An 8,432-nucleotide genomic window follows, 5' to 3' on the forward strand; every position below is an offset into this window, starting at 1 on the left:
GGCTGGCTGGAGGGGGGGTCGCGGTGAAGGTGGGTAAAAAAAAAAAATTGAAGTTGAAAAATGTTTTTTAAAAATAAGCTTTAGATTTATTTTTTCAACAAAAATATTGTAATTTGAAGTTGGAGGAAAGTTTTGGAAAATGTTTTCCTTAGGTTTTGAAGGGAAGTCATTTTCCTTGAATTTGAGGAAAATAAGTTGATTTGAAAAACATTTTACCCAACCAAACATGAGAAAATTGAAAAAACATTTTCCCTTCATACCAAACACACCCTTAATATTATGGATAATGCATAAGTATCCCCTAGATTATGGTTAAAATCACAGAGACACGCCTAAGCTTAACTAGAGTCCTATTACCCCTTCTAAACTAATTAAAAATAGAATAAATACAGCACAAACACTGACATGTCATAAAGAGTGTGCACAATCTTTTTAAGACAAGTGATGAGTGCACAAATTGAACACATGTCATTTTTTTATTAGTAACTTTATAATTAGTTAGTACACATCTTTATTGATAATAAAACCTATATATATTTAGTTATTTTTATTTCTTTCTTTGTAAAATATTTTTTTAAATTTCTTTTCACTTTAATTTTTTTAATTAATTTATATCTTTTCACTTTTAATTATTTTTAATAAATTATGTGTATTTAAAAAAAAACAATTTAAAGGTGTCCTTTAATTTTAATGTTTTATTTGTCCCATTTTCTTCACTAATTTTGATATCCGTTCAAAATTAACTTATTTTAAATACAAGACATTTGAAATCAAATCAAAACGAAAGACAAAGAAAATAAACTCAATAGAAAAATAAAAGAGAAAAAACAATGAATGTAAGTAAGAAAAAATAGTTTCGATACACGGTAAAAAAATGTGTATTAACTTAATTTAAATACAAGATAAAAAAAATTAAGATTTTTTAAATTATTTTTAATTAAAAATATATTTACACACATGGCGGGCGAGTGTGTACAAACACAACCAACTTGGGTGGTTGAAGGTGCCACATCATCACAAAAGGTGCACAAAAATACGAAAAAAATGAGTCCGGGGTAATAAGATCTTAGTTAAGTTTAAGTGTGTTTCTGGGATTTCGGTCATAGTCTAGAGCGGGTACTTATGCCTTATCCCTTTAATATTATTCCTAAATAACACTTTTATTTCAAATATAATCATAACAATCTTTGAGTCTCATTATGTAATGCCTCTTAATTATGTTTAATGAATAAATCCTTTATTATTATTTTTTTAAAAAAAAAACTTGCAATCCACTTAGAAAAATCATCACAACATTTCATCAAACATGAACCTTTTTAAGTAAGAGAAAATGGTCAAAAGGCCCTTCAATCTATATTCCGATTTTCAACTACACACTTCAATTTCATAAGGGTCCTATCACCCCTTCGAAGTGTTTCAAACTGAAATTATTATCACCCTAAATGCATAGCTGGCAAAGTGAGTGTATCTCACTCTCTTTGGGAGAGTGAACTCCAAAAGTAAATATTAAAATTTAATTTTGGATATCTTTTAAAAAAATTATATGTATTTTAAATTATTATTATTATTATTATTATAATAACAAAACTCACCATCTCTAAACCATTACTACCATTGTCATCTTCACTAAATTCACCATTCTTGATTCAAGAAAAAAAATTTAAACTCTCTATTAAACAAATTTGCAAAATCAATCTAATAAACTATTGATAAATTGATATGAGTATACATTTATATCACCCCAAAAAGCTTTGAATCTAATTGGAAAAAAAAAATTGATCTGAATTTAAATCAAATTCATTTGAACATCCAAAAAAATAATATTTTTTTACTAATAGACCCTTTAATTATCAATCTCAAATTTCAATCAATCAACTACATCTCAGACGTATTCTCAATCTTATTAATTGTTCAATCGCCGGTGAATCCTTTTTCTCTTCAAAATTGTCGCCGGCATCGACATGATAATGATGTGGAACGCCGGCTCCTCTTCATCTTCTCTAAGAGAATAGTGCCCATATCCAATGATCTCCATTAATGGTAACATCACTTTCTCTATTCATCCCCTCTCTTTCCTTCTTTCTCACTTTTTTTACTTTGTTTTTCAGATCTATCGACGGGCAAAGCTTCTTAACAAGTCTCACCATCATTATTCACCCCTCTTCCTCACAAGTGCAACTCCAAGATATTTGGGTTTTACAATAATGGTGAAAATGGGTATGCTGAAGATATAGGAGGAAAGAATAAAGAATAATAAAAACAATTGAAAAAAATAAAATTTAATGAAATTTTCAGGTGTCAAGCGTGTGATATTCACATGTCTAACATAGATGTGGTTATGGCTTTTTAGGGGTGTAATAATTTTAATTTTAAATACTTCAGGGGGTGATAGGACCCCCGTAAAATTGAAGTGTGTAGTTGGAAATTCGAATATAGATTGAAGGGACTTTTAGCCATTTTCTCTTTTAATTAAGTATAATTATAATAAAAAAATTTATCTCCTTACAAAAATCATCACAACATTTCACCAAATAAAATTCTTTTTAATGAACTTGAATTTAAAATTTGACAAACTAAAATTTCAATACGGTCCAATCTCATTATCATTGCTCAATCCACGATGTATAAAACAAATCCCTACAAGCAAATACATAATCCTCACTAGGCATCATCTCATTTCCATTGCTCAACCCATTTGCGATTTTTAGGGTTATTCTCTTCAGTAACATCTTACAATTTAACATGATGCATGTCCCTTTTTGCTACAAATTTGACCGTGCCCAACCAACAGTAGATTAAGAAATTTTCACTCATGGGGTTTGATATTTTAGGATGATTTGATTTTTTTGAGATTAGATCTACTATATATATATATATATATAATGAAAGATTGAGCTAGACTAGTGGTTGTTCCTGAAATTAAATGGAAAAAATAACAGAAGCTAAAAATAAAATGCTCATGATGAGGTTTGAACTTTGAACGAGCCAATTTGAAAGGCACTTACCACTGTACTGTATTTCTTTTTCACGGGGTTCAATATATATATATATATATATAATAAGGAAAGATTGAGCTAGGTTAGTGGTTGTTCCTAAAATTAAATGGGAAAAATAACAGAAGCTAAAAACAAAATGCTCACGATCAGGTTTGAACTTTGAATGGGCCAATTTGAAAGGCACTTACCATTGTAAAATATTTCTTTTTCACGGGGTTCAACATTAATATATATATATAGAAAATTTACCTTATCTATACAATGTAATTTTTTGTCGAAGGGGATTGTCCCACCCGTAGATCCACCCCAGTGCCCAACATTCAATACCAAAAAATGTGCTAAAAAATGTCCACAAATGGTAACACCAATATCCTACGAACTGCTCAAAACACACAACGACCTTTTTTATCAGCCGTGAGTTTTGGGTGTCTATGACCGGGATGGAGTAGATGTCATGTATTTCTACTAAGCGACGAGTCGCTTATTAGAAATATAGGTTATCTACTCCACCCCAGTCATAGACCTCCAAAATCTGTGACAGATTAAAAGGCTTGTCACAAATTTTGAGCAATTCGCCAAGATGTTGGTGCTGTCATTTGCGAAAATTTGTTTGCTGAATTTCTACGATGTTGAGAAAATTTGGTTGGAATTTATAGAAATGTTTTGGCATTAAATTTGGAAAGTATATGACACTATTAATTATTTACCTAATAAAACTTGGTTTCACATTTAGATAATTTGGGAAAATGCATAAGTACCCCCCAGCCTATGCCCAAAATCCCTGAGACACACCTAACATTTACTAAGGTCCTATTACCCCCTGAACTTATTTTTTAGTTAATTGTTTACCACTTTTCGGCCTACGTGGCTGAGTCCGTGATTTCACCTATGTTAAGCGTGTGGGTGCAGCTTTTAGACAGCACTGACCAATAAAAATTGGTCATGTGTTAAAATAAACTTGGAAAAAATAAATATTAACTCAATTGTCTTCTTCTTTATTATTGTTCTTCACTAGTATACGTACCCGCGCGTTGCGCGGCTATATATTAATTTAAAATTATTTTAATTTAATAAAATATCAAATACTTCAAATATTTTTATATATTGTCCTTTATTACTTTTATGTTGTATTAATAAATTAATATTTTTCATATTAAAAAATTAATATTTAATTTTTTTTCACATGAAATGTAAAATATCATAAGATTAAATGACATGTTAGTATATTTTGAATATTTATTTTTCGAATCCAAAACATTCTTTACATTCTGAAATTTGCGTCAAACTATAATAGAAAAATGATTTAATATAGAGTGGATATAAATAATGTAATAATAATACATGTACTTGCTATATACATTTTCTTATTAATCATTGAAAATAATTAATTAATCAGTTTGTTATATTATTTTTTAAAACATTAATTTAATCTCTTAAACTTTCGCAGAAGAAAATAATAATTTAAATTTTAATCAATGATTAGATGTCAAGGAACTTATCAATTTTTCTAGTATTCTAATATAGTAATTATTGCGTAAATTCCTGTTATGACTATTATAAAATTTATCATAATTTTTAATACTTATTATTTTAATACAACGTGTAATCTTTACTTATTATTTTCTTCCCATTGTTATTTTTGTTTAATTATATTACAAATAATACTAACAACAATTTCTTTTTTTATTAATGTAAAGATAATTTAATATAACGTGTAATTTTTACTTACTATTTTCTTCCCAATTTTATTTTTTTAATCATCTATAAATAATAGTTACAACAATTTATATTTTTATTAACGTAAAGATTTTGAGTAATAATTCTTCTTATGTTCTATTAATAATAATGATCGAAATTATTCACTATTAAAGTTTCTACATAATTGATATAAAAATTGAGGTTGCATACAAATAAAAACATGTTTGAACAAACAAAATAATTATAGGAAAAACTACACAATATAGCTAACATTGATAAGTATTTAGTGTCTATAGCTACAATTTAAAATAATTATTATATATGAATATATTTTACTGTTAATTAACAAAGAGAAATTTGCATGCCAGTATGCTTTTTCTAGGCGTCTTTCTCGGCCACAAGCCAACAACTCCCTTTGTCCCTGATTTGATCTTTCTCTTTTATTAGCTTAAATCAATGTAATTTTTTTTTTCAAAATCTCTCAAGATCAGATAATTTGCCCGATTTTTACATCTAATTCGGTATACTTATTTTTCAGATAGCATCAATTTATTCTCCTTGTTCAATTTTTTTCACAGTATTTGTATAAGAGTGTCTATAATTTCAAATTCATAGGGTTTTAGTTGAACCTATTATTTTCTCCATTAAAATGGCGAAGATTAGTATTTTAAAGAAGGTTACGTGAAGTATAACATTATTTGATAAAAATCACAATGACCCCATACCGATGCAACAACTTAACCAAGAGCAAGGGAAAAGCTCTCTCAACAGAAAGGATGGTGTTCAAACTTCAAAATCTATATATAAAAAAAAAAGTTAAAAAGAAAGAAAAGTATGTGTTCCCGAAGAACCACATAAACCACCAAAAGAGTATTTTATCATTCCCGAATTAGTTTGTATTTACTTGTTCCCGTGTATTTTGCATACAATTGAATATTTGTATTATTTTCTGTGTTTGTATCATTACTAACTTCATATTGATGTGATTACCATATTTTGAATTTTTCTTGTCACTTTCTTACTACTACTTGATTCGATAAATCCCACATACAAGCAGGTTATTTAAATGTAATTACAAGTAGTTTTATTTAATAAATTTATCATAAATAATAATCAATTGATAATAATAAATTAAATTACACGAATGATTAATTATATTTGATATATTACATACACAAGCATGTTGCTTAAAATGTAATTGCAAGTAATTCTATTTAATATAATTCTTTTTTACTCATAGTGGTCTTTTTACTAAGGGATAAGGCACAAGTACCCCCTAGTCTATGACCGAAATCTCAGAGACTCACCTTAGCTAAACTAAGGTCCTATTACCCCCTGAACTCATTTTTTTTTTAATTTTGCCCACCTTTTGTCTTACATGGAACACTCTGTGACTCCACGTAATTGAGGCGTGTGAGAAATATTTGGATGCCATGTAAGCAAAAAAAGGTGTACAAATTTACAAAAAAAAAATGGGTTCAGGGGGGTAATAGGACCTTATTTTAGTTAAGGTGTGTCTCTGAGATTTCGGTCATAGTCTAGGGAATACTTATGCCCTATCCCTTAGTAAAAAGACCACTATGAGTAAAAAAGAATTATATTAAATAGAATTACTTGCAATTACATTTTAAGCATTTTAAAGTAAATTTGGTGGTTTACAAATTCATTGTGAGAGGTTGGTATATAATACCAACATTCAGCCATAATATATAACACCAATTATTATGAATATTTTGTGTTGCATTTTCACCAAGATAACAACAATGTATTAAACTAACATGCACTCACCAACGTTATAATGATAATTACACCAATATCATGAATTTGCCAATCAATTTTGAATATTATACCAATATTATGAAAATCACACTTTTGATTGCTTAAAATTTACAATCTCTCATAACCATATATATAAATTCACACACACAACACACACACACAAAGATTCTCTTTTTATTTATTTATTTTCAAAATTTCCCTTCTCCTCTGCAATAGGAACGCCGCTTCAACCTTCAGCAGTTGCTTCTCATGTTCATTGTTTTACCACTCTTGCTGCTCTTCATAAATGTTGCACATGTTTACAACAGCCGACCCGCCCATGTGGCGCCCTCACAGATCAGGATTCTTATTTAACCCTTCTTAAAAGTCACAATCTTACAGAAAAGTCACAACTTTTCATAAAAGTCACAACTCGTTAGAAAAGTCGGAACTCTTCATAAAAGTCACAACTTTTCACAATAGTCACAATTTTTCATAGAAGTCACAACTTTTCACAAAAGTCACAACTTTTCATTTTCATTCACACCTTTTAAAATCCAATACTTAATTCCAAGGCACCAAAATAAGAAAGAATAAACAAAGAAAATTGATTTCAATATTTATTTATTTCCAAAATTGCCTTTCCCCTCTACCATTGGAACGCCGCTTCAGTCTTCAACAACCGCTTCTCCATTCATTATTTTACCACTCTTGCCGTTCTTCATAACATTGCGCCTGTTTACAACAGCGGACCCGCCTATGTGACGCCCTCATATATCATGATTCTTACTTAACCCTTCTTAAAAGTCACAACTTTTCACAAAAGTCACAAATCTTCATTTTTCATTCACAACTTTTCAAATTCAATACTTAATTCCAAGGCACCAAAAGAAGAAAGAATAAGCAAAGAAAAAGGATTTCAATTGCAATGCGACAATACTACTCTTGTACCTCTCAGTCCACAACTCATAACGCTGGTGAAATGGTTGAATTCATTACATTTTATTCTTTAGTAAACAAACCTTTTATTTCTGCCACTATTATTTGTAGGTTTTTTCCGCTATAGGGGAGTCAAATTCAAATACATTAATTAAGCTTCTAATGAAGTGTGTTTCATTCCTCAAAGTTTTCTTCCTCCTATTTTATGAAGCTTAATCATTACTGTAAGTCATGATGATTCATGTAACTATTACAATTTCTTTATGCTATTTCTGTGACTTTTTTTTAACTCTGTTAAAAATTTCAGCAAGGATGACTGAAAATTAATCTTCTCTTTTTTCCCTTTCTACATGTTTCTTCATATAAACAAAGAAAATTGATTTCAATTGCGGCGACATTACTACTCTTGCACCTCTTAGTGCAGAACTCATAACATTGTTGTAATGGTTAAATTTATTACATTTGGTTCTTTAGTAAACAAAACTTCTATTTCGGCCAATATTATTTATAGATTTTTTTTCACTATAGGGGAGTCGAATTCAAATACATTAATTAAGTTTCTTATGAAGTGTGTTTTGATGTTTGCGTAATCAAGACACAACTTCCAATGCAAGTGTCTACGATCGTACAATAGTAAAGTAACCCAACCAAGGGTTGGGGTCGAGTCCCAAGGGAGTGGGCTTGAAAATTAATAGAAAAATAAAATTTAGTTCTAATTAGTCATAGCTAAAAACATTTTTGAATATAAACATGCTAAATCTAAGGGGTGACGCAAGCGTTAATTATCAATGGGGTTTGTCACAAGTAAACAAAAATAGCAAAAATGTAAAGAGTACTAATCAAGGAGATAGGGTTCTTGGGATGTGATAGGAATACGGGATAAACTAAACTATTGGGTACATGCTTTTGATAATAAATCTGTTGAATATTTGTGACTAGGCTAGACTATAGTGGGGGTAAATTCTCTCTCGAGCAACTTACTTCGAATCAAATGGGTTCCTCTTAGACACCCACTTGCCGCATGAAGAACAACCTCCGCCT

The sequence above is a fragment of the Solanum tuberosum genome, unplaced genomic scaffold (genome assembly GCF_000226075.1).
Source record: "Solanum tuberosum cultivar DM 1-3 516 R44 unplaced genomic scaffold, SolTub_3.0 scf00019, whole genome shotgun sequence".
Classification (NCBI taxonomy): Eukaryota; Viridiplantae; Streptophyta; class Magnoliopsida; order Solanales; family Solanaceae; genus Solanum; species Solanum tuberosum.